Source organism: Canis aureus, chromosome 19 (genome assembly GCF_053574225.1).
Source record: "Canis aureus isolate CA01 chromosome 19, VMU_Caureus_v.1.0, whole genome shotgun sequence".
NCBI lineage: Eukaryota > Metazoa > Chordata > Mammalia > Carnivora > Canidae > Canis > Canis aureus.
This window is the reverse complement of record NC_135629.1, coordinates 25,686,680-25,714,585: the sequence shown is the minus strand read 5'-3', so window position 1 is coordinate 25,714,585 and position 27,906 is coordinate 25,686,680. Positions and strand designations below refer to the sequence as shown.

The window sequence follows — 27,906 nt, the reverse complement described above, 5'->3', positions numbered from 1 at the left end:
CATATTTTACAGTATTTTCGTCTTGGCTTGGCTTGGCATCCAAGCCGGTGGCGGTACGAACGTTAAGGTCAAGTGGTAATCGGTTCCAGAAGTAGCCATAAGACTACAGCTGCCCACGGAAAGATGAGAGTTTTGAATACAGGATTCCCCAATGCAAGAGGTCATATGAGGCGGACTTTACAAAGTTTACATAACAAAGAGCAATTCTGTTAACTAAAATGATTAATTCCTGTCAGTACACATCAAACAGAACTGTTACAAAACAGTATTGTCTGGGTTCACATTGCATAGTAAGGGTTTTTCACAAATTCCATTTCCAATAACTCTTTTGACAAAGCCAGAGATTTTTTTGTTTTGTTTTTCTGAGGGGGTGGTGGTGAGCGGACATCAATTTCCCCAGGAATCCGTGAATGGGGTCCGAGGAGGCTGCCGTCTTAAGTGTGAGATGTGTCACACTGATGTTGTGGCAGGAAAAAGACAACAGCCCTTCTGAGGACTGGAGGCCTTCCAGGGAGCAGGGCTTGATGAAAAATGTCCTGCCAGTACAAAGCCCGGATTGTCCTTCTCCTCAGAGACAATGGGGTATTTAAAAGGCTCACAGCAGCAGAATTTGAACTTACTCCTTTAAGGCATTTTCAAGTTTTATGTCTCACAGATGACAGTAAAAGTGAGTAGAAAAAGCCCGTTTTATAAACTCTCTTGCAATCAAGTAGGCGGCCTTATTTTGAAGATGCTATTTGCCTGCAAGTGTGGTTATTCTTGCAAGTCCTAACAATTTAATGAGCTCATTTTCTGCTACTTAGAAAGTTGCGACGGGGGAGGGGGCTAAGGAAGGGGTGCCCTGAATTCCCAGATGGAAAGGTCTGGATTTGAAGACTGATTCTGTCAGTGTGGGTGACCTTAAGCGTAACAGCTAAGTTCTCCTCACCTCTAAGAAATGGTATCTGTCCCCGAGTCTCTTCTCAGGGCTGCTGTGATAAACAAAGGCAGTGGTCTATGCAAAATTAGTTTATTATGAAGGGTTTTAGAAACGGAGATCATCATTATCACCTAATACTCCTATAGGGACAATTCTGTCCCTTGGAAGATGATTTGGAGGAGGAGGGTTTCAACAGGTAAGCCAGGGCCTTTTTCCTCTGATGAGTCCCCTTCTAGGACTGTTGAATCTATTCAGCTTCTGGGTTATTGGGTGAAATTCCTTGTCCTGAAGTTGATGGCAATAATAGAATAAATTTCTCGAATGAATTCAGTGAATCTTTGGGTGGGAGAGGGGACCCTTATCTCCAAACAGACCCTTGAGTTACCCTCATTCTCCAAAACTAGTACAACACACGCGGATTTCCTCTCTATTTTTCCTCCCGTTGGGCCAACTTTGAAAAAGCAAAGTTGTCAAGATCAAGCGTGACTTTCTGCATGCAAATGAACTGCATCGGCCTTAGCACCAAGGACCTCACAACTCAGTTGCACAATTAAATTTCTAAAGCTGGAAGAAAAATGCTATTGACATTTAAAAGCTGCAGTTTTCTCTTTTGATGCCGGAATATCTATGGCCAGTTATACAGCAAGCAAAACAAATGGTGCATTAAATTTGGAAGCATGTTCCACGTATGTTGTGTGAATCTACATTCGCAGAGCTTCGTAAGGGGAAAGGAACCGACACCAAGTGGAAGAACTGACACCAAAATGGTGCTAGCCCTTAGTTATTTAGAAGTTCTTCAGGAATTGTTTTCTCTTCTCTCTTTCTTTGGCCAGGCATCTTCAAGAATCGAGTGGAAATACCACACCAGACCCTAACTTTATTTCTGGTAGAAATGCACTACCCTCCCCGTGGACCATAAATGGGAAAGTAGAAAGTTTTCTATTTAGGATTTCTAGAATGAATTATGAAAGATGCCTGGGATAAGTCTGAATAATTGTTCAATGTCCTGGCTCTAGTGGAAATGATCCTGGGGAGTCACCTTGCTCAGCATTCAGAAGGGAAGTTGCCTCTAAGGTGAAAAGCAGGTCCCCCCCACCCCTGCCACCCACCACTCTTTAAAAAAGATTTTATTTATTTATTCATGAGTGACACACACAGAGAGACAGAGACACAGAGACATAGGCAGAGGGGGAATCAGGTTCTCCACAGGGAGCCGGATGCAGGATTCCATCCCAGGACCCCGGGATCATGACCTGAGCCAAAGGCAAGACGTTCAACCACTGAGCCATGCAGGCATCCCTGGATGCTCCCCTTTCTAAGACGGTTTGCAGGCATTTAAGGCGGTCTTCCTAATGAGGTTTTGATAGGTTTTTCCTAATAGGTTCACCAGTGTTCACAAAGGGGGCATAAGAAAACATTTTGTTTGAGAAGTTCTCAGGATCCTAGAACTGACTTGTGGGCAGAGAGGTTTTTGGGGTTTCTAAAAGGTGATAGATGTTTGTACTCAGTGTTGGAGGACTAGCTTCCAGGTTGGGTAATGGCTGAGTGTGTGAATGGTGGAAGTTTTGCTGTAAATGGTCAGCTTGATGACGTCCCTTTAATATCCAGACTAGCTAGGGTCCCCTGATACGGCCTATGGGGGCTTGACTCACAGGTCAATGCTCCCTCTTGTGGTGGTTTGTGGTGTGTGCGCTCAGACAGGAGGTGGGGAGTGGGAGTGAGGGGTCTCCAACATACACCATCTGCAGACGAATATTGGGCCCCCCCAAACCCGAAGGAGGTGGTGACATTCCAGTTACATGTTTATTCCAAATAGTACATATGGCCTACTCCTTTAACTTTGAGGTTTTGTCTTTTTTTAAATTTATTTACTCATTAAGACACATACAGAGAGGCAGAGACATAGGCAGGGGGAGAAGCAGACTCCCTGCGGGGAGCCTGATGTGGGACTTGATCCCAGGATCCCAGGTCACGACCTGAGCCAAAGGCAGACACTCAACCACTGAGCCACCCAGATGCCCTGTCCTTTGAGGTTTTTTTTTGTTGTTGTTTGTTTGTTTGTTTTTCCTTTGAGGCTTTTGAGACAACTGTCACACCGGCTGTTTTAAAATTCTCATGCTTTGAAATTCTTACCTGAATTCTCTCCACCTCACAAATACCTTTTACTGGTTCCATCTCTAATTTGGGGTGAGTGGAGATGAAGTGATGGCCCGCCTGCCTGATGAGGGTCTGAGGTTTCACCAGGTGTCTTGCCAGCTGAACAGCTGGACATGGGTTTTCATGAAAACAAACTATAACGTCCCCAAACTTAACTTCTTTGTTTCTTGTAATGCAATCTTACTTCCCAATATGTTTTAAATGGTTCTGGTGCATAGTTTAAGGCTGTGGGCTATACCTATGCAGAGGGCACTTATCTCATGTTTATTTAATCACAGAAGCAGCTTCCTTTGAAAGTGGAATCAGTGATCAAGTATACCACCTATGGATCAGTTCCTCCAAGTCCTCATTCTGTTTGACCTTACGCCGTGCCTGCCAATATTCATAACAGTTGTTCTAAGCAGCACCGAGACTGTACTAGATGAGAGATAAAGCATATGTTTGGTCTATGACCTTGATTATGACATGCTTTGATGTGAGATATTGATTTACCTTGACTGACATTTGTTTGACCACTGCCACAGATGCTGTTTCAAATCACAAGAAAATCATTTACATGGGGGGGGGGGGCGGGAAACATCTCATGAGTTTGAGTCAACACTTTGGAAAGAAACCACACTACAACTAGGTGTTTTTTGGTTTTGGGTTTTGGGTTTGTGTGTGTGTGTGTGTGTGTGTGTGTGTGTGAAATCACATAGTAACAAGTCCCATGTCACAAACATGTAACATCAGGGCTAGTATATATATATATACTAGAATATATATATATATATATTCATTTCAATTAAGCCAAAATCATTTCTAAGCATCTACTCTGTGGAGGAGAAATCGAAGAACCTTGGTAAACATTGCTTCTTATTGTACACAGCACAGTTTTAGCAAGTGCCAATCAGTATTTGTTTTCCATTCATTAAACACCGAAAGTTCTTTCAGCATGCCATGCAATCACACCTTAATATTTGCCCTTCTCTAGGTTTTACAAAATGTTTCAGACACAGACTATCAAACACTGAGGACTATACAAATGTCTCCCTCTGATATCAGGACTTAGTGGCGACTTGAGTGGCTCCAAGTCCTGGGAAAGTTTCCACTGCCTCCCCAGTGCCCTCCCCGACAGCAGGAACTTGGAGGAGATCCATTGAGTAAGACCAAGGTGACTGTCTTTGTCCTTCCAGCAGGAGTCCTTGGACGGCCCTGTGCCAGCGTTGTAGGGACAGGAGCTTTATGACCACCCATTATCTTAAAGCTCCATTGCCCTCTAGCCCAATCCATTTCTATTACAGCTAGGGAAATTGAGGACCAGAAAGCAGTGCCTTGTGCAAGTTTACACTGCTAATATAGCTCTGTGCCACCAGCAGAGTCCCAGTACCACCGGGCCTACTGCTTCTTTCTTTTTCTTTCTTTCTTTCTTTCTTTCTTTCTTTCTTTCTTTCTTTCTTTCTTTCTTTTCTTTTTCTTTCTTTCTTTCTTTCTTTCTTTCTTTCTTTCTTTCTTTCTTTCTTTCTTTCTTTCTTTCTCTTTTTCCATCTATTTGAGAGAGAGAGAGATCATGAGCAAACAGAGGGGCAGAGGGAGAGGGGAGAGGAGCAGAGGGGCAGAGAAGCAGACACCCCTTTGGGTAGGGAACCCGACTTGAGGCTCGATCCCAGGACTGTGGAATCATGACCTGAGCTGAAGGCAGATGTTTAACTGACTGAGTCACCCAGGCACACCCCCAGCCTCCCATTTTTATCCTATCCTTCCCTTGATCTAAGTCCTCTTAATCTCTCAGATTTCTGCATGAACTATGTCATCTCCATCCTCTGAGTTCTTGCAGACAAGCTGTTCTATCTGCAATTCCACCTTCTCCCTTTTCTACCTTGGACAAGCAACTGATTTATTCTTAAAATCTTAGTTAAAACACCACCTCCTCTAGGATGCCCTTTCTGATCCTCTGAGACTGAGTTAGGTGCCCTTCCTGGGTTTTCTCCTACCATCCTGTACCGAAGCCAATTCCACCATTTCTCACCCTACAGAGGAATCACTTAGGAGCAGCAGGCTCAGTGAGGACAGAGACCTACATCATGCCAGGCTGCATTTTCTGATGTTGAGCAGCACAAGGCCTGGGACTCCCGAACTGTATTGTGAATGGATAAATGAACCAAGGAGCAGGTGTTCTCTCTTAACAAAGCAAGGGCAGAAGGAAAAAAACTAGTGATAGATGGGGATCCAGTTTCAACAGGTGGAGAACTGATAGAAAAGGAAATGGTTCTGTGAAGTCCAGAACCCAGCTAAGCCTTTCTCTGGGACTACTCCTTGAATCTTAGCATGTCTGCTCCTCAAATTCTAGGGATTTGGAGAGGCTTGCCACAGAGCCTTGAAGAATTTAGGAAGGAAAAGAAGAAGAGAAAGAGAAGAACAGCATAATAGGACCCCACATACCACCCAGTTCTCTCTGGGTCTGTCAGAGAACTTCTCCAAGGAGAGACTCAGTTAGGGCATTCTCAGAGGCTCCTCTGGGTTCAGGTGGAAGTGGAGGGGGGGCTTTTACTGCAGGTATGCTGGTTGGTGCCTACTTTTTAAAAAATCCCTATGGATGGTGGGTTCTTGTTCCAACTCACTACCATGGTGGAGCTCACACAGGAAATGAAAGAAAAATATATTCTGATGCTAACATAACCCAGGTGCCCATGGGGTTCCTAGGATGGGCAGCTTAGTCCTTAGCAGAAGCCTGGACTTTCAGGGTGCCTCTTGGGGCCAGCTGGCCAGCAGGATCATCTTACGTACCTTTTCTGGAAGAATTCTGGCTTTGAGGTTGGAGAATGGGTGTTTTTTGCTGTTTCTAGAGCAGGTATCTTGCTCTAGAGATCAAGGAGTCTGAGCTTTTTTCTTGATGTCTCCAGAGGAATAAAGCTCTTGTCCCTGTGGTAGACTTTTTAGCAGTGGCTCATCCATACTTCACGATCGCCTCTCGAAGCCCAGAGTGCTCGAAAAGCCAGGCCTGTAAGAGGAGCCACTGAAATAGGACCATTACTTCGTACTAGTGTTTTAGAGAAAAACACAATCCTTCCTCCCCAAGTGATTTCCCACATATTACTTAGGGCATCAGTTTTCTCATTTGTAAAGGGACATAATTGAGTGAAACTACCTTTAAAATCCATCTCCTAAAATTCTTAGATTTTTATAATCAGAGTTGCTGGTTCCTCTCTCAGAATATTGTCTCTAAAATGCTAGTTTCCCAACCTGTGTGGACATGCCCAAGATGTGCCAGAGGAGAGAGAGAGAGTCCTGAAAGCTCAAACTGAACAGCTCTAAGGGTCTTGTCGTTTCAGAGTCAACTTCCTGTTGTATTATACGAATGACTCAGCGTCTGGCCCTCACTTGTGCACACAGCACCTCCAGCTTCTCCCCAAAGCTTTCCCCACAGTATGTAAGGGAAGACTTTCACGTCCATGGTATCTGAGTGGCTCTAAGCACTTGTCTTGGCTCTGCTGAGTGGGAAGCTCTTCTCCTCCCTCCAGGCCCTGTGAAGTCTGACCTGCTCCTCAGGGATCCAAGTTCTCACCCTAGAAATTTTTAAAAGAGTTTATTTGACATAGAGAAAGAGCAAGAGAGGGAAGAGAGAGAGAGAGAGTAGAAGCAAGTGGAGCAAGAGAGGGAGAAACAGGCTCTCCGCTCTGAGCAGGGAGCCCAATGAGAGGCTCGATCCTAGGACCCTGAGATCATAACCTGAGCCAAAGGCAGATGTTTAACCAACTGAGCCACCCAGGTGCCGTTGCCACAGGATTCCCTGTAAGAGTTGCACTGAGCCCTCCATGCAACAAAGTTGTGTAACACCCTGGGGTCAGAAGAGAAGAACAGCATATTCTCATTTGTGATGCTCTGTTAATCTAAGGGAGGCCCCAAGGAGGGAGTCTCAACTACTGATTTGACCCCCAAATTTAGAGAAGTAGCATTTTCAGCATCTACTCACAGCCCCTCCCTCTAACACTTGGCTGTGCAGTCAGAGGGCTCCTCCAGAGATGTCACTGGAAGAATGGTCAACATCATTGACCCAGAACCTTTCTGACTCTCTGATGACTGGGTTAATTCCTTTGTTATGCTACTTTTCTTTTTATATTGAGATGAGTCCTCTCAGAGGAAGCTAAAAAGTCCATTCAAAAGAAAATGTACAAAATGAGTTTGACAGACAGGCCCCACTGTATTTGGATTCCAAGAGTGGACACGAGTATGATTAACACTCAAGGCAGAGCCTGGTGGCATCAAGATTTTGGAACTTCTCACAGATTCATAATCATGTCCACTCTAGATCTGTATTTCTTTATCCTGCTCTTCTGATAAATCCCCCATTCTGCACAGTAATTTTCCTTCAGTGACTGATAGACCAAGGACTCATTTTATTCGTTTGGCCACAGGCCTCAGGTGGGTGCCCACGTAAGGTATTCCATGGACCTTTGGAGAAGATCTTGCCACTGGTCCTGTCCTAGAGCAATAGGAGTGAGTGCTTAGAATATGGCCCCACACTTTAGGAGACTAGCCAGTCCTAGAAGGGGAGCATAAGGAAGGGAATGGATATGACTTTGATGTGTCAGCCACAGAAATGCCCTGCTCTAAAGAGTCTTTACATGTGATCATTACTGATTGTAATGATCAGTACTTGATTCACTCATCCAACGAGTATCTGTCAAGTGCCCACTCTGTGCCATCATGGACTGCATTATTGTTCTAGGTGGAAAATAAGATGTGCTAACAAAAACTGGAAATCCAAGGAGGTCTGTAGGTGGAGGAAGATCTTGCTGTTGGACTTCAGAGAAGTTCAGTTATGTCAGTGTAAATGTAGAAAGATTACCAACGTGCAGTATTTTACAAGAGAGTCATTCCAGAACTGTGAATATGGGGCCTTGGAAACTATTGCCTGAGGCGACCACATCTAACAGGAAGCACATCAGACAGAAATCTCTGATGTAGGAGACGGATGAGATATCATCTTTTTAGGGAAGGAGCCTGGGAAATCACCTTCATTGAGGATCCTTAAGGAGTAGCATCAGGCTGGGATCATTGTTCTGGCACGTTTTTCTGCTTACGCCAGGCTGTGCTGCCGAAAAGCAGGGTAAGGGCTCTGCACTTGTTTCTGGCAGTGCAAATGGGGTGTCCTTAAGTTTCCTGCCACTGATGACCAATAGCCGAGCTTTCAAAATGAAGGTGAAGGGTGGATTTATCCAACCAATAGGTACAGAGAATAGATTTAACCCCATAGCACTGACTCCATAGATACCTTCAGGATTGCTTGCTGCAAACTCAAAGCGTGCCTACTCATAAGAACTGCTCAAGAAGTGATATAAATGATTGAAAGTGAGGGGAGGCGGAGGCCTTGGGGACATGTACACTTGAAAAATGCTTTGCTGATCAAAGTCAACCGAGTTTCTTTCCCACAGGACTCCTCAGCGTCTTTAATGGGAACATGCACTTTTTGAAGCAGTGGGGTGGAGGACAGGACACAGAGCCTGGAGCAATTTGCAAACATATTTGGAAAAATGGAACCCTTCCCTAGAGGCGCATCACATGGGGCCAGTGTTCTTGGAAAATGCTTTGGAAAACACTGGCTGAGGACTATGCTGTCATCAGGCCTGAGCTATCATTTAGAGCAAAATTAAGGGTGATCTTTGCCTTTTTCTCCATTCACTGAGACTTGCATTTTCTTTTGAAGAAACTTATTTTCTTTAGCACTTAATATTTTTCAAACTGCCACGCTACCCAATAGGGAAATGCTTTTAAGTAAAGCACAACAAAAATGAAAAAAAAAAAAGCAAACCCAAAACAATCACCACCTTCCCCTCAGTCCCTCGTATTTCAAAAATCCATGTTCCTATTAGGCTTAACAGGGGTTATGTAAAACCTTAACTTTGTTTTTTTAATTACCTTTCAAAAAATATTTGACATTTTTATTGTGGGGAATTTTTTTTTTTGAAATATTGTGGGGAATTTTTTAAATTAGCTCGATTCAAAGATCTCTATGTCCATCTATATTTATAACTATGCATTCCTCTATGTGTTTATCAATCATGTTATATAGTCCATAAAGTAAACTTAGTTTAAAAAAAAAACCAAAAGACATTTTAAAAAGGAAGAAACATACAGACAAATCAGTCTATTTAAAATATAAAGATGGTTTTATGATATTCAAGCCATAATTATTAATGTATTATTAATGATTTGGTAAGACTAGATCAATTTTAAAACCATCTGGGTGGCTGGTTAAAGGTATCATTTCCTGGGCCTCAGTCCCAGAGATCTGATTCAGTGGGTCTAAGGGAGGCCTGGGAACCTACAGCTTTAATAAACCTCCATGCCCCCGGATAGTTCAGATGCATGGGCATTACCAGGAGAGAAATAGGTTGGAGGGTAAGAAACAATATGGGTTACTGATCCTTTAGATATAATGAACTTGACCACATGCAAATTTAAAGTAGCCAATATATTTTTTTAATTTATTTTCTCTTTATTTTTAAAGATTTTATTTATTTGAGAGAGAGAGAGATAGAGCATGAGCTGGGGGGGAGGTGCAGAGGGAGAGGTAGAAGCAGACTCCCTGCTGAGCAGGGAGCCTGACATGGGCCGATCCCAGGACCCCAAGATCATGACCTGAGCTGAAGGCAGACTCTTAACTGATTGAACCATCCAGAAGCTCCATTGAAAAAAATATTCTAAAAATATACTTCATTATAAAATATTTCTAGGGAGCTTGGGTATTCTGATGGGTGTTACAGAATAAGCAGATACGGTGGGAGAAATAGTCTGACCATGTGTTTCTCTGTTATTCTTCCTTTGGTGACACAGGATATGTTTCTTGTGTCCCCAGTTTATCTGCTTGGGAGCAAAAGACATTGGTCAATATTTGCAGTTTCTGGAACATTTTGCATCTGCTTCATGTGTTGAGTTTTATGATATACAATATTACAAAGCATTTTCCTCCGTAAACACAGTTATTAGGGCATATTAGATTGGCCCTTCAGACAGATTAGGCAGGTTTTCATGTTAGCCTTTGATGAAATGCAGCAAAGAGCACAAGGGACGCAGTTTTTAAAATATCATCCTAATAAAAGTTTCTGGGATTAGGCCTGGCTCTGCCAGCAGCCATGAGAAGGTTAACAAGTCGCTGGCGCATTACCAGCTATCAACAGCAGTTACTCTTCTGCGCAAGGACGAGGAAGGAGCAATCCCTTTTCTCCTAGAAGAATGGTCGCTGCTGCCTTGTATGAAGGCATCCTACAGCCATCAACCAAAAAAGGAGATACTTGTGAGAACTCAAGGTCGTGCACCCTCCAGAGTGAATCGTAGGTGCCCTCAATTTTGAAAAAGCTTATAAAAGCAGCTTCCTACTCCCCAGTTATACATCTTTGCTTTTCTTTCCATCTGATAATAATGTGAGAAGAAAGGTGGCAGCAGGAGCAGAGAAGAGTTTAACGTATAGAAGGTGGGAAAAAAGGACTTTAATGTTGTGCTCCCCACATGAGTGCCTGCGCATGCTGATCAGGGACTTCGTTTCATGTGTCATCCGCACAGCCTGGCAAAATATTTTGAAAGCATGATAACGAAGAGAAGATTTGTGATTTCCCGGCATTACCATTTTTATTTTCCAATACTGTGATTTTTGTGGCAATAGCTCAAAAAACCCATCTACTTTGGAAATTACATTTTTCCCCCCATTTGCCTTAGGGAACTGTTATCTCAGATGATTTTGATCAACTCTTCCACCAGCCATAGTCTCAAGACATGGAAACAACCACTTGGCAGATACTATGCTAGAAATTTAAGTCTGAACAAGAAGGAAAATATGGCTAAGGGTCTGAAGACATATTTAAATTTCCATGCACTGACTAGCTACATTGTTTGAATTCTTTAGCCACTGTTTATATATCCTTTTAATTGAAACTATTGTGAAATAATTGAAGAGTCACATTTGGTTGTAAGAAATACAATAATACCAATTCTGTGTACACTTTGTCTACATTCCTCCAATGTTACAAGAATCTAGTGTAATACACGACAACCAGGACACTGACATAGATAGAATCCACCATGTTCAGATTTCTTGGTTTCACCTGGCTTCATTGTGTCTCTGCATATGTGTTTAGTTCTATACACTTTTGTCACCTGTGTGGGTTCATGTCTCCATCACAATCAAGATAGTAAACAAGGCCAGCACCACCAGGACCCATCAAGTTGCTCTTTTGCAACTACACTCGCCTCCCTCCCATGGTTATAATCCTCCCCCTACTCCCCGGTCACCACTAATACATTCTCAGTTCTTTTTTTTTTTTTTGAGGTTTTATTTATTTATTTATTTATGAGAGACACAGAGAGAGAGAGACATGGGCAGAGGGAGAAGCAGGCTCCATGCAGGGAGCCCAATGTGGGACTTGATCCTGGAACCTTGGGATCACCTCCTGAGCCAAAGGCAGATGCTCAACCGCTGAGCCACCCAGGTGTCCCCATTCTTAGTTTTTAGTTTTGCCACTTCAGCAATTTTACATAAATGGAAGCATCAGTGTGTAATCTTTGGGGATCCCCCCTACCCCCGCACTTAGCATAACTCCCTAGAGATTCATCCAAGCTGTTGCTATATCAACAGCTGGTTCCTTTTTATTGCTGAGTAGTATTCCCTAGTATGGATGGACTACAGGTTTTTCCCCATCTATCTGCTGAAGGACACTGGGTTGTTTCCAAATTGGGACTATCATGAAGAAGGCTGGCATGAACTTTCATGTACAGGTTTTTTTGTTTTTGTTTTGTTTTTGTTTTTGTTTTTGAGTGAAGATAAGTGTCTGGTCTGTTTGGGCTGCTATTACAAAGTACCATATGCTGACTGGTTTGTAAACAAGAGAAACCTATCTCACAGTTTTGGAGGCTGGAAGTTGGAGTTCAGGGTGTCAGTGGGGTGTCAGGGAGTCAGGTTGTATTAAGGGCTCTCTCCAGGGTTGCAGAATGCCATCTTCTCTCTGTGTCCTTACACCGTGGAAAGCAAGGAGGGGCAAATGCTAATCCCATTCCCTGGAGGACTCTAATCCTAATTACTTCCCAAAGACCCTGCCTCTTAATACATTCACATTAGGGAGTAGGGTTTCAACATGGGACTTTTGGGGGTACACATTCAGTCCACAAGAGTAAATTATCATATCTCTGGGATTAATGCCTAACAGTTCAATTTCTGGGCCACGTGGTAATTGCATGTTTAGTTATATAGGGAGCTGCCAAATTGTTTATCAGAGTGAGTAGTGTATTTCCACTAGCAATGTGTGAGTGAACAAGCTTCTCCTCATGCACCTCGAAATTTGGTGGTGTTGCAATTTTTTTTATATCAGCCATTCTTTTTTTTTTTCCTTTAAGTTAAAAACAACAACAACAGAAGCTTCACTATCCTAAATATACTTTCCATGGGTTCCCCTCTTTTTCCCCTGAAAAATCACTGATCTGTTCACTGTCTCTGTAGTTTTGTCTTTTCCAGAATTTCATGTAATTGAAATTATACAGCACATAGCTTTTCCAATTGACTTCTTTCATTTAACAATATGCTTTTAAGATTCATTCATATCTTTAAAAAAAAATATTTGAGAGAGAGCAAGCATGAGTTGGGGGAGAGGCAGGGGGAAGGCGGGGAAGAGGGAGAAACAGGCAGGAGCCCAATGCGGGGCTCAATCCCGGGACCCTGAGCCACTCAGGCACACCAGATTCATCCACATCTTCTTTTGGCTTGGTAGCTCATTTCTTATTGCTGCTGAATAATATTCCATTCTATGGATGTGGTACAAAATGTTTATTCATTTACCTATTGAAAGACATGTTGGTTGCCACCAACTTTTGGGAATTATAAATAAAGCTGATAAACATTCATGTACAGGTTTTTATGCGGGCCAAGTTCCCAAATCAGTGGGATGTATAACTAGGAACATGATTGGTTGATTGTATCGTGAGACAGTATTTAGTTTTGTAAACAAACTACCAAAATGTCTTCCACAATGGCCATTCCATTTTCCATTTTCTCCAACAATGGGTAAGAGCTCTTTCTGCTTCACATTCTTGATGGCAGTTATCGCCAGTTTTCGGTTGTAGCTATACTGATAGGGGTGCAGTAGTATTTCACTGTTTAAACTTGCAATTTCCTGATGACAAATGATGTCGAACATCTTTTTGTACACTTATTTGCCATGTGTATACTTTCCTTTGTGAGGTTTCCATTCAGATGTTTTGCCCATTTCTTAACCAGCTTGTTTGTTTTCTTATTGCTGAGTTTTAAGAGTTGTTTGCATATTTTGGATATAAGTCCTTTCTCAGATATGTGTTTTGCAAATATTTTCTCCCAGTGCGTCTTGTCTTTCATAGATGAAAAATTTTTAATTTGAACAAAGACCAATTTAGCAATTTTTTCTTTCAAATATCTGTGCTTTACAATGCTTTTGTTATTACTATTGTATTTTTGAAGTCATCAGCATACAAGTTTATGACGACTTTCTACTATGTTGTATCAAGAAGTTTTAGAGTTTCATATTTTATATTTAAGTTTATGGTCCATTTAAAGTTTCTGTCTAAAGCGTAACATTTACGTCTAGCTGGATTTCATGTATACATCTATCTCCAATACTACAGCATTGTTTGTCAACATGATTATCCATTCTCTATTAAGCTGTATTTGCTCTTCATCAAACATCAGTTGGCCATATTTGTATGGCCTGTTTTGGGGCAATCTCTTCTGTCATACAGACCTGTATATCTATTCTTTCACTAATACCATCCTGTCCTTTTCAGGTGTTTAGTTTGAGTCTGGTTAGTTAACATACGGTGTTATATTACTTTCAGCTGCACCGTTTTAGCCAACAGGTGTGTAGTTGTAGTTGCATCTCAATGGGATTATAATTTGGACGTCTCTAATGGTCGATGATATTGAACATATTTTTGTGTTCTACCTGTAGATCCTCTTCAGTGAAATGGCTCTTAATGTTTTCAACCTTTTTCTAGTTGGCTTCTTAATTTGTTTTACTGTTGAATTTTGAGAGATCTTCTTGCATTCTAGATGTCTGTTCTTTGTTAGATGTATCCCAGTCTGTACCTTGTCTTTTTTTACCTGCCTTCTCTGGGCTTTACTTTATATTTTGAAGGTTTGCCTCATATATATATATATATATATATATATATATATATATATATTATTATTATTATTATTTTTTGCCTCATATTTTAAAAGTGTCTTTCTGGGGAATTAAAATAACTATGATAGCTACCTTTTTCTTGTGTTAATTAACATTTATTGTTGTTTAAGGGGCTCTCTGCTTGTCTTTCTGATCTGTAACAATAGAACAGAAAGAACTTTTTTCTTCTTCAATGGCTGTTATTAGAGAAATAATATTGGAACATAATGAGACATCATTTTCAGTGAATTTAATATGCTTTAGCAGAGCCAATAAGGAATGTTCTTCTACTACAAAGAAACAAAATGGAAATAATTTCAGCAGAGGAAAACATGCTCGTGTCCCAGACTTTGGGATGCTGGAGATACTGTATAAGGAGAAAGATCTGTATCACAGGAACAACACAAGTTCAAATGGGGTGGGGGGCGGCTTGGAGAGAGAAAAAAAATCTGGTAGTGAGCAAAAAACTGAGAAAGGGCTAGTTATCTAGAAGCTAAGCAATCCAAGGCCTCAGAGTCATCACAGCCATTACTTGGGAAGGAAAACCGATTCTAACAAAGCAGGAAAAGCAGCTAGTCCCTGCTAAAGCATTGAAATTGCTCTGGATTTGGGGACGGAGACTTGTAGAGAGTTTGGTTAACCTATTCGAATTTTAATTTTAATTTCTTGTCTCTTAATTTAGGTTCAAGATTGCTAAAGGATATCTTATTAGATTAATGGCTAGAAAAAAAATCAAATTTGTTATATCATCCTTACCATCCACTCTATGGAAATGTAAGCACATACACACTTATATCCTGCATATCTGGATGATTTTAATACTTATGAGCTTCATTAATAATAGAAAGAATACAAAGCATGTTCAGGTTGTTCTAATATAATTTCCTCACTATGTGAAAGGCTATTTAGAAGAGGTGTCAGTCTGTCTTCCAGACTTGCTAGTTCTCCCCATTCTTTCTCAATGTGAAGACTGCCCTCTAGTGTTCTATCTTTTAAAAATTACTAGATTAAGCTCGTTTGTGAACAATAGCTGGCCCCAAGTAGAGACTTATATTTATATACAAGCTGCTTCAGAGGTGAATTCCACAAATATCTGTCATACACCTACCATGTGCTGATCCCTGATGAAGAAGATCTGTCTTATTCCAGAAATACTTCAAACAGTGCCAGTTATTTCAAATAACCTCTAATAGAGATACATTATCAGACGGGAGAGAGAGTAACAATAGTTAAATGTTTATTCTTGCAAGCCACTCTGTTCAGAGATGAGTTCCCAACCAAAAAGAGTTTCAAAAATATATTCTAAAAGATACCAAACATTTAGGATAGTAGATGGGAGTTTTTCATGAGGATGATCTAATGATATTTTTCAAACTTTGGAGAAAATCGCAAACATTCACAGGAGGAGCATGGCACCCCAACCCCCTCCCACTGCCGCCCTCTGTACCCACTGACCAGCTCAGTCATTGTGGATATCCTACCAATCAAATTTCAACTGCACTTTCCCCCTTCCACTCCAAATCCTTTTACCTCAAGTGATATTTTAATCAGTTTAACTAACTGCCATATTTTGAACATCAAAATCCATTTTTTCAGTGCTTAAAAACCTCTTGCAAAACACTCTCTGATATTCTGACCTCTATTTGCCTGAGGGAAGAAAAATGAAGTTACAGCAGATTTGAAGGCAGTAAAAGTAGGGTGCTATAAAGGTGATATGCAAGTTAGCCTTTAGGTAATGATTAACTATTTATTACTCAGGCAAAAAAAAATGTCATCAAAAGAAAGACAGAAATAGAGAGAAGCACACAGCAAGATGAAGGAAGGGAGAAGGAAAAGAAAAAAGAAAGAATGAAGGGGGGAGTGCCTAAGAATGAACCAAAAATGTTATTTGTGCAGCGACGTCCTCCAAGAAGCCTTCCGTAATGGTTGGAATTAACTGCCCTTGTCACAGCTTGCTTTCTATTGTTTCATTCTGCTTTGTTTTAAATAGAATGCTGCAAAGATCTGTTTTCCCAAGAAAACATTTAGCTGTATATTTGGTGAGAGCTTGAATTATATCTTCCTCTCTGTGTATTGCTTTTTCCTCCTTGGCTCATTCCAACAGTCTTCTTAAGAAGACTCCCTGAGTCTGTTCTTGACCTTTACCTTTACTATTTCTTAGGTAGCAGTCAGAATGATCCTGTTAAAACCTGACTTGGGTCACATAACTCCTTTATTCTAAACACCATGAAGACTTGCCATTTCACTCAGAGTGAAGCTCAAGTCTTTACAAGGGCCTCAAGCAGTCTAGGCATCCTCTGCCTCAGGGCCTTTGCACAGCCTGTTTCCTCTGTCAGGAACATTCTTTCCCCAAATGTCTCCCTAATTCACTCACTGTTCTCAAGTTCTTGCTCAAATGTTATCTTTCACTTCCTTGTTCCAGTACTTCTTACCCTACCCATACCGTACTCTCTTTTTCTCCAAAGCAAGTATCACCAAATGGGTCTGTCTGCCCCATCAGGAGGGACATGGGCTCCACATGCAGAATGTGTTTCCATTGCGTTGCTTAGAGCTTGTCCCCTAGTAGATACTCTCAAAGTATCCATGGGACAAATAATGAATGAATCATGTCCTACATGGTGTGTTGTAGACAGGAGGCACACTTAATAAATGAGCCACTAAATGAATTCTGACCCAAATTTGTTCTGAATAACCAAACTGCCTGACTAAACAGGGGAGAAATACTCAAAAAGTTAGGGCAATTGGAAGTAAATTTTATAACGAAGAACAAGGCAGTAGTTCTATTAACTTTGAAAAATGTAGCTGTGAGCATGGAGTAGGAGTTCTAGAAATCAAATAGAATGTTCTCCCCAGTTCTGTTTCAGCACCCACTTGTCATCCTGAAAGTTGCATGCTAAGTTTTTTCTCCAACCTCTGGTTCTGGTGCAAATCTTTTGAAAAGAGAAGTTAGTAACCCCCATCTCCCCCAAAATTGGCATACCTGAAATCGGGTGTTTCAAAGTAGGTTTCTCTCTTACTAGATGTATTCTGTTTAATTGTTTCTCATGTTAAATGGCAACATATACCCTTTTGAGAAAAAAAAAAGGTTTTCATCTTGGTCACCCTACAGCAATATTCTTGGGAACAAAGTAAGTGCAAAAATATCAAGGGAAAAGCACAAAGGCTCTTTTTAAGTGGGTGGTCAATATCACTTTAATTCTTCATTGTAATCCTCACAAACCCAAAGCCCTGTGAACTATTAAATTACTATGGGGATTTCCTCTGGGCTCCTTGCCCCAGCTGGTCTCAGGATGTTCTGGGCAACAGGCAGCTTGGGTAATGTTCTCTGAACACCTGTCACCTGCTTCATACAATAATCTAAATAGAATGTGAATACAAAAGGCCTATTATCAATTATGCAATGATCAGTTTGGCTCAGACTGCATGTCTGTGTGGCCTCCTTTAGAGCATGTTGAACATTCCCTTAGCAGGCACATCAAAACACGTGAAACAAGAAAGGGCATGAAGAGATGGTTGCTAACTCTACTTCCAGTTTCGGTTAAATGAGTCTGGGCATATGGAGGTGATCAGTGGGTAGAGGCAGATGTTTGTGTAATGCTAAAGACAGGGACTGGGCAAGACCTGTGTTATCCAAGCTCTGAAATGTGTGTGCGCCTTGTGTGCGTGTGCATATATTTTGTGAGTCGTTCTTTCTACGCTGATGTTAGACCAAATGGTATTCAAACCCTGTGTAATGAGACCCTGGCTTATTACCTTTTGTTATCATTTTTATTTAATGCCTGGCAAGTTTGGGGTGACCAGCTGTCTCTATTGCATAGACTGAGGGGGCATGGCATTTGCAGTGTTCAAACTGGGAAAATCTTGGGTAAACTGGGACAAGTTGGTCAACCTCTGTCATAAGTGCTCCATATTTATTTGCGTGGAGTCTCTTGTTTCACTCACCAGTATATACACATGATTCTAAGAGGGATTAAAATCAGTATGAAGGATATTATAGTGCATATTAGAAGAAGAGGCAAGACCCCAGAAGGGATACATATGAAGCCAGTGGTATAGCAGGGGCGGAGGCTGTAGGAGGAGCTCCTCCAAAAACAGATGATAATGGAGTGCACTGTCTGTAGAGAAATTTTACAGCAATGGTAAAACTGGCTAGAAGTCAGCCTGCTTTTAATTATCAGGCTGCACCAGCAATTCTAAATGAAGTCATAGATAAAATGCTCCTCCTGGCTGGGGCAGATAACCCCCACTGCACCTCCCACTCCTGGGTATGTCCCTGTATGGAGCAAAATGTAACCTATTATCTGTAAATGTCTTTTTGTTGTTGTTGTTGAGAGCTTGCTATGGTTATGTTGAGCCCTTTGCATGCTTTTCTCATTTAATCGTCTCACCAACTTGTAAAGAAGATCCTTACTTTAGCCTTTTTGCAGATGAGGTACTAAGACAGTAAGCTGACAATCTGAATCCCACACCTCTCTGAGGTCAAAGATAGTGCTCTCGACCCAGGTACTCTGTTGCCTTTACTCCATGAGGACAAATCTGAAAGCTGAGTCTATAATGGTGCTCACCAATGTCATGGGCAAGGGGGTGGCATTGGTGATTCAGAGATGAGCTGCCTAAAATATATTTACTGAAACACTGAGTGAATGAATGACTACATTGAGTGAAAACTCATGTCTTCATAGAGTTATCAGAATCCAGAGAGCTTAGTGTTCAAACAGGGCAAAATTTTTTGGATTTTTTTTTTTATCAACTGGGGCTTGCCAGAGTTTTAAGACTTTAGAACACAGAAGACTGATCTGGTTCCTGTCCTGTCATTCTCCTTTTGGGGGAGATGCTTACATCAATGGACATCAAGTGTTGGTAGATGAGCTGCACCATGAAACACTAATGTCATTGCAAGATTCTTTTTGTTTTTTAAGATTTTATTTGTTTATTTATTTATTGTGCCAGTGGAGGGAAGGGCACAGGGAGAGGGAGAGAGAATCTCAGGCAGACTCCTCCTTGAGTGCAGAGCCCGACACGAGGCTTGATCTCACAACCTCGAGATCATGAGCTGAGACTAAATCAAGAGTGGGATGCTTAACTGACTGAATGCCCCACGTGCCCCAAGATTCTTCTTTCTAAGATTAATTTATTTCAGCTTATAAGCCATGAAAAATAGAGAACCCAGAACTGAGGTGGATTCTCAAGGCCCTCAAGGCATTGCTCTCAACGTACTGAGGCCATCATTAATGGGGTTCCCAGAAATCCCACTGTGTGTGAATCTGACCTGATGTGCAATGAGGGTGATGCTCCTTGTTCCTACTGGGACAGTCTAATTTGGAGATTTTTCCATGATTTTAGGAATGGGCTCTAACCTAGAAGTTTTATGCTAATATTCTATGGCTGTGTATGTGTTTCATTTGGCCTGTAGTGTTCCCAAATTTTTGAATTTGATACTTTAAAGAATAGGAAGACTTTGCATAAACGCTTGTATTTCTGGTTTTTCCTCAAACATTAGAAAAGCTAGCTATACACCTGCTCAGCAGCACTGACTGGCTGCCTCTTCAACAAGGCGTGAGTCTATGAGTCCCACTGTGGTCGATCATTCACTCAACTCACTTCATTCCTTTATGTCACCTGTCTCCTCCCTGCATGAAGCTTGTGATCTCTGGATCTACACTGGCCAATACAGTAGGCACTAACCACATGTGGCTAAAAGTTTGTGTTTAAATTGATTAACATTAATAATATTTAAAATTTGCCTTCTTGGTTGCAGTAGCTATACTTTAAGTGCCTCTTAGCCACATGTTAGTGGCTGCCATATTGGGCAACACAGATCAGAACATTTCCATCACCAAGTGGAGTCTACAGCACTGCTATAGACATGAACTATTTCAGAGTCATGACTGGCACCGCTAACCATCCACCCAATGGATTTTACCCTGAAAATCCTATTATAGCAAGAGCAGAAGGGAGAGAAGGAAAAGGAAGAGGAGGAGGAATTGTTTGTAGAGTACTTACTCTCTGTCGAGCACTGTAATAAGAACATTCCACAAATTAGCTAAATTAATTGCTTAAACAGTCCTATTTGATAAGGGAGATAACTCCTCCTCATTCTAAAGATGAAGAAATGCAGGCTTAAAAGTTAATTAAATTGCTGAAGCTCACATCATTAATATATGGTAGTCTAGGATTTAAATTAAGGTCTGTTTGGTCTTAGAACTGATGTTCCTCACGATCATTCAATAAAGTAGAAATGAATCCACAGCCCATTAGCAGTGAGCCGACTGAAAAGCCAGAGAGGAGGGATGTGGTGTCCTGGTTCCACTGGGATGAGGATTGCACCAAAATAATAAAATTAGATAGCATATTCTTGACCAGCCCTAATGGCCATTTCAGCGAAAAACAGGAAATTGTCTATTTTTCAAGAGGGCAATTATTTTTTTCAGTTGCCTTTGGTTCTAAAGATTTTATTTTATTTTGAGAGAGAGAACACATAAGCAAGGAGAGCCAGATGAAGAGGGAAAGAGAAAGAATCTCAAGCTGAGTGCAGAGACCCATGCAGACCTGAGTTCAGGAGATCATGGGATCACGAGATCATGACTTGAGCTGATATCAAGAGTCTGATGCCCAACTGACTGAGCCACCCAGGTGTCCTACTTTTTTTCATTTCTGTAGCAATTACATTGTACTTCTTTTCCTTGACTGAGAATTCATAGCTGCCAATTATAAGCTGATTTTAAATACAGGTAGCTATTACATGTATTCATCAAGAAGAGAACATATCTTGACATTCAAGTGAAATGACATTTTTTCCTTTTTAAGGGGGTTTATTGTTAAGTGTGTCATTCCATTCTTATTTAGAAGTGTCATTTTCACAGACTGCACTTAATAATAGCATTGTATGCCTAGAATGGAAAGAAGAAAAACACTTCAGCTTTTGTCTATTATATGGTATCATAAATCACTGATCACTGGAAAGAGGGAGGTGTTGGACTAATTAATTTCATTTTGGGTAAGACTTTTTATTTTATTTTCATGTCTCTAGGCAAAATAATTATGCTCCAGGTGCACAAACATGTTTTTGTTGCTTCTGTGCATTACAAATTCTTTTTGATGATTCTCTTTTTTCCTGCTTTATTTGCAACTTTTTACTATCCCATGGTTCTTTTTTCACTGGCATTGTTTTCTATTTGCGTGCTTCTAAATTACAATTTCGCTTTAAAGAATGCAACATGTAAAATTACATCAAGAGTTACCATTAGCTGGACAGCCACCTGCAGAAGAATGAAACTACACCATCCTCTTACACCATACACAAAGATAAACTCAAAATGGATGAAAGATCTAAATGTGAGACAAGAATCCATCAAAATCCTAGAGGAGAACACAGGCAATACCCTTTTTGAACTTGGCCACAGCACCTTCTTGCAAGACACATCTATGAAGGCAAGGTAAACAAAAGCAAAAAAGAACTATTAGGACGTAATCAAGATAAAAAGCTTCTGCACAGCAAAAGAAACAGTCAACAAAACTAAAAGACAGCCTCCAGAATGGGAGAAGATATTTGCAAATGACGTATCAGATAAAGGGCTAGTTTCCAAGATCTATAAAGAACTTATTAAACTCAACAGCAAAGAAATAAACAATCCAATCATGAAATGGGCAAAAGACATGAACAGAAATGTCACCAAGGAAGACATCCACATGACCAACAAGCACATGAGAAAATGCTCTGCATTACTGGCCATCAGGGAAATACAAATCCAAACCACAATGAGATATCACCTCACACCAGTGAGAATGGGGAAAATGAACAAGACAGGAAACCACAAATGTTGGAGAGGATATGGAGAAAGGGGAACCCTCCTGCACTATTGGTGGGAATGTGAACTGGTGCAGCCACTCTGGAAAACTGTATGGAGGTTCCTCAAAGAGTTAAAAATAGACCTGCCCTATGACCCAGCAATTGCACTGTTGGGGATTTACCCCAAAGATACAGATGCAATGAAACGCAGGGACACCTGCACTCCGATGTTTATAGCAGCAATGGCCACAATAGCCAAACTGTGGAAGGAGCCTCGGTGTCCATCGAAAGATGAATGGATAAAGAAGCTGTGGTCTATGTATACAATGGAATATTACTCAGCCATTAGAAACGACAAATACCCCCCATTTGCTTCGACCTGGATGGAACTGGAGGGTATTATGCTGAGTGAAGTAAGTCAATCGGAGAAGGACAAACATTATATGGTCTCATTCACTTGGGGAATATAAAAAATAGTGAAAGGGATTATGGGGGAAAGGAGAGAAAATGAGTGGGAAATATCAGAGAGAGTGATGGAACATGAGAGACTCCTAACTCTGGGAAATGAACAAGGGGTCGTGGAAAGGGAGGTGGGCGGGGGTTGGGGTGACTGGGTGATGGGCACTGAGGGGGGCACTTGACGGGATGGGCACTGGGTGATATGTTATATGTTGGCAAATTGAACTCCAATGTGTATATATATATATATATATATATATATACACAAAAAAAAAAAGAGTTACCATTAGCTGAAGAAAAGTGAAAAAATTTTAATCAGGTAAAATTATTTTTAAATGTAGAGGGGATACATTCATTTGGTTGGTGTCAACCTTTTATTTTTATTCTATATGTGAAATCATTTTGTAGTTTCCTAAACTATAAACATTTATCAGAAACATTTTAGGACAAGATTTGCTTTGCCAGAGCACATAATTATCATCAGCTCTGCTTGCCAATAAAGAAGAATGCTTTCATCTGGATGAATTTATGCATAGGATGTGGATGGTAAATTCGTTTTTGAAGGAGATTTCCATCTATAGCCTAGAGGCTGAGGGAAAAGCTTTTTAAAAAAGTAGACAGAGAATCTGATTCATAAAATTTCCCATTTCAATTACAACCAACATGATGCTGGTTCCTCTACAAATGCAGTGACTGATATTGGTGATATTTTCCATTTTTGGGGATAGAGTTTTAAAAATCTCTGCTTTTCCATCCAGGACCTTATTTGCCAAGCAAATCTCCCACCAGCTTAAGTAGCATTTTCTTAGGATGAAATACAGAAAAAAACAGATGTTAACATTAAAAACTGAGAGGAAAATGATTTCTCATTGCAAATATACCCCCACTTAGTGGTAAATGTTAGACTGAAGAATTTATTTGCTCTTTTAATTAGCATTTGCCATTTGCCCATGATGTGGCCCTCAGTGTGCTTTATGGCAGTACTTATCAATTTTAATGTGCATATGAATCACATGGGATATTGTTCTCATGCGGATTCTGGTTCAGGGGATCTTGGAGATTCTCCATTTCTAATAAGTTCCCAGGTGAAGCCAGCTAGTAAATCTGCTAAGAATCACACACTAAGTAGCAAAACTCTTGGAATCAAAATAGAGATGAACAAAATAAAGCCCCACAATAGGCTCTTCAACAAATGGAAGAGTTGGGTAACTTAAGACTTAAAAAGGAGTGGGAAGGTTCTGTTCTTCTAATGGAGAGGACTATCAACTCAGGGCAAACCAAAAACAAAACAAAGCAAAGCAAAGCAAAACAACACAAAACAAAAAACTAACATCAAAAGACATAGGAGATGTGTGGGAAGTGTCAGAAAGGGAGACAGAACGTAAAGACTGCTAACTCTGGGAAACGAACTAGGGGTGGTGGAAGGGGAGGAGGGCGGGGGGTGGGAGTGAATGGGTGACGGGCACTGGGTGTTATTCTGTATGTTAGTAAATTGAACACCAATAAAAAGTAAATTAAAAAAAAAAAAGACATAGGAGAACAACCAGAGGAAGGTAGATACTGTAGGGGAGGTGACAGGACAAAAAAGGAGTGACAGGTGGTCAGTTTCCCATTTTTTAATGGCTTTAGCCAGAAAGCAATCCCAACTGTGCTATGTGGGTTGACTCAAACTCAGAAAATTCTGCAATGTACTGGCTTAATAACCACATGTCAGAGTTCAGGTTATACACAGCAGCTGGAAAGTAAGGAAAGAGAGAGTGAAAGAAGAAAAGGGAAGGAAGATAAAGGAGGGAGAGAGATACAGAGAGGGGGTCCCAAATCTGGTGTGTAAACTGTCCCAATCTGTGGCTAACCTCCAAGTCACATATGCATGAAGACTAGAGAAGACTCTAGGCAATCTAGCTAAGGCTAAAAGAACTGCAAAGATTGCAGTTGCTCCTGATGGCAAAGGAGAAAATGTCTGCAGTTTGAGTTCAGCAAATTAACTTCCTGTTTACAAAAATAATCAATATTTTTCAAAGGAAACTAACAGAATCCAGAGATGCTTTAATGTATTAACCCCAGTGCCTAGGATACAATCAGATTTTATTGTAATATGAAGAAATAGGAAAATGTGACCTATATTCAAGAAAAAAGAATATCAAGATCAAACTGGAGATGAACAGGTATTGGAAATAGCATATTTTAAAGCACCTCTTATAACTATGTTTGAGGACACAAAGGAAAGTTATGCTAAGATAAAAAAAAAGATAGGAAATCTCAGTAGCAAAATAACAAAAAAACAACTATAAAAAAAGACCAAATAGAAATTCTAGAACTGAACAATATGGCATCTAAAAAATAGAATATTCATTGGATGGTCTTAACACAGATTGAAGATGACAAAACAGCCAGTGCGAAGACAGATAGACAGTATCCAATCCAAGAACTTTAAAAAGTGAGCAGACTCTCAGGGATCTGTAATACAATATCTAAGGAAATCACATGTTTATAATTGGAATCCCTGAAGGAGAGGGGTAAGAGAATAAAGCAGACAAAAACATCTGAAGAAATAATGGCCCAATACTTTATAAATTTGGTGAAAGACATGCACTCATGAAGTCAGCTCCAAAGAACATAAAAACAAGACGATCACACTTAGGCCCACCAGAGTCAAACTGCTAGTTATAATGGGAAACAGCATTCCTAGTGCCTGAAAGTACAGACTCTGAGTCAGAGAGCCTTGCCTGGAAGCCTGCATCTGTTGTTTAATGTCCATGTGACCTTGGGCAGATGACTCTAAGTACTGAGCAGATTTTTGGCTCATAGGGTACTTAAGAAGTTAAGAATCAACTGCATTGCTTGTAGGAGTGCAAACTGGTATAGCCACTATGGAAAACAGTATTAAGTTTCCTCAAAAATGAAAAATAGAATTACCATATGATCCAGTAATTCCACTACTGGATATTTACCCAAAGTAAATGAAAACAACAATTCAAAAGGATATATGCATCCCAATGTTTACTGTGGCATTATTTACCATAGCCACCATATGGAAGCAATCCAAGTGTTTATCCATAGAGGAATGGATAAAAAAGATGTGAGTACATATTTAACACACACACACACACACACACACACACACACACACACACACACAGAGGAATATTATTGAGCCATAAAAGGAATGAAATCTTGTCATTTGCAACAACATAGTTGGACTAGAGAGTATAATGCTGAGTGAAACAAGTCAAAGAGAGAACGGCAAATACTACATGATTTCACCCAAGTGTGAAATTTAAGAAACAAAGCAAACAAGCAAGCAAACAAACAAATAAACAAAAAACCCAGACTCTTAAAGAGAACAAACTGTGGTTGCCAGATGGGAGGCAGATGGGGGAATGGGTGAAACAGGTGAAGGAGATTAAAGAATACATTTATCATGATGAGCACCGAGTAATGTACAGATTGTTGAATCATTATATTGTACACCTGAAACTATTGTAAAGCTGTATGTCAATTATATTTCAATTCTGAAAAAAAATGACCATTAGAAGGATATGGAAGAGAGAATGGGACTTTGGGATAAAAAAAAAAAGGTAGAAATCATGGAGAGGTTGGTTAACCTATACTTGCTGCTAACTCTGGATCCAAAGACTGAACCAGCATAAATTTATTGACCCAGTTCTGATAGGTTCTCTCCTGCCTAAATTGTCACAAGTTACCACGTGGTCAACTAAAGATCGCCAGGGACCAGTAGCTCCATGAAAGTGACATTATTTCATGACATATGTTCTCTCACACTAACTATGACTTGAAACAGTCATCTCTATTTGTGATGTAGCAAAACAAGAGTGGAGTGATGATATTTCTGAAAGAGTAATTGATGACTTCCCCCCCCCACCTTTCCTGCTTTGCTTTTGTCCTTGCTTTCTTTCATATATCAAGGTGAAGTGAGGCCACTTGGGGCTCATTGATGCAGGGAAGGGACATGTTCCCTGGATGGCAGAGAAAAAGGTGGTTCCTTCCAGGTTTTGACATTTAAAAGCCTGGGTCTTTAGGGAGAGGTCAACAATTCAGGGCCCAGTCCACAGATTTGAGAGACCACGTGATCATTGAAAAGAAGACTATTTTTTTTTAAAATAGGTTTTCTTTTTCTCTTAAGATTTTATTTATTTATTCATGAGATACAGAGAGAGAGAGAGAGAGAGAGAGAGAGAGAGAGGCAGAGACATAGGCAGAGAGAGAAGCAGTCTCCATGCAGGGAGCCCGATGTGGGACTCAATCCTATGACTCCAGGATCACACCCTGGGCCGAAGGCAGACACTCAACCACTGAGCCATCCAGGCATCCCGAAGAGAAGATTTTTAAACCTCCAGTTCATAAAATAATTTTGTGCTAAAGTTAAAAAATCTTTGAAGGGGAAAAGCTGAAAACTTGGAAATGGCAGGTCTTGGCACATCCTATCATGTCCATTGTTTTCACCTTACGTCAGCAATCATGATGTCTTGCTTAGATTATTGTGATAGCTTTTCCCAACAGGTGCACCTGCTTCTGCTCTTGCCCCTCATCTGCCCTAGGCCAATCTGCTTTCAGTAGAACAAAGTGTTTCCTGTTGTAGCCTATGTCCTATCAGGCCAATTCCTCTGTGCACAACCCTGCAAAGGCTCCCTGTGGTACTCTCAGTCAAAGCCAAAAAGACCTTTGCAAGGATTACAAGACTCTACACACATATCCTAGTCCCCTTCTGACCACAGTCCTTTCTATTTACACCAGCTTTTCTCCTGTTGCATCATAAATATGTCAGGCATGCTACTGTCTTGGGTACATTGGAATATTCTTCTCCCTGATAACTACATGGCTCACCTCCTTCAGGTTCTTATTAAAATATCACATCCTCAATAGGTCTGCTTGAGACCCTGCATTCCCAATCTATTGCTCTTACTGTATTTTGTTCTTTTTCTATTGTACTTTTAGTATATAATTTACTATATATTTTTAGAATATAGATAATTTACTTTATCTTTTTTTGCTATTATTTATTGTCTGCCTGTCTTTTCAGAATGACAAGGGATTTTTTGTTTTGTTCACTGTGTATCTAAATAGCCTAGCACAGTGCCTGCCATTTGGTAAAAACTCAATAAATAATGAATGCATCCTGGACCTCTTCCCTTTCTTGTCCAGGTTGAGTCCCAAAAAGGGAAAGCAGGACTGGCAGATAGGATCAGGGGATGTGTGAGCAAATGTATGTCCTTTCCCAACCAGGACGTTGTATTAGCAGCATATCGTAGAGAAGAAATGCAGTGTCTAGGTTATGAGTATTTGATGTTGCTGCATGGAGTTTCTATAAATACCTGTGAGCCCAAGAAGGACTGAAGGGACAGAGAGCTTTGAATGATACCCAGAGAGTTTCCCTATTGTGGAGCAGGAGTAGCAAAAAT

At 40.6% G+C, this 27,906-nt stretch overlaps 1 long non-coding RNA gene across 2 annotated transcripts; it reads right to left on the bottom strand.

Annotated features, from left to right (window-relative positions):
* Positions 1 to 4,585: 4,585 nt before the first annotated feature.
* On the bottom strand, positions 4,586 to 17,404 carry LOC144289774 (uncharacterized). Of its 2 annotated transcripts, none has more exons than XR_013357692.1 (3): positions 17,219 to 17,404; positions 5,843 to 6,071; positions 4,586 to 4,603 (listed from the first exon to the last, which is right to left on the bottom strand). It is a non-coding gene; the product is annotated as an uncharacterized LOC144289774 (long non-coding RNA). The 2 variants fall into 2 exon arrangements; XR_013357691.1 differs by having other exon boundaries at positions 5,843 to 6,056; positions 17,219 to 17,398.
* Positions 17,405 to 27,906: the final 10,502 nt, after the last annotated feature.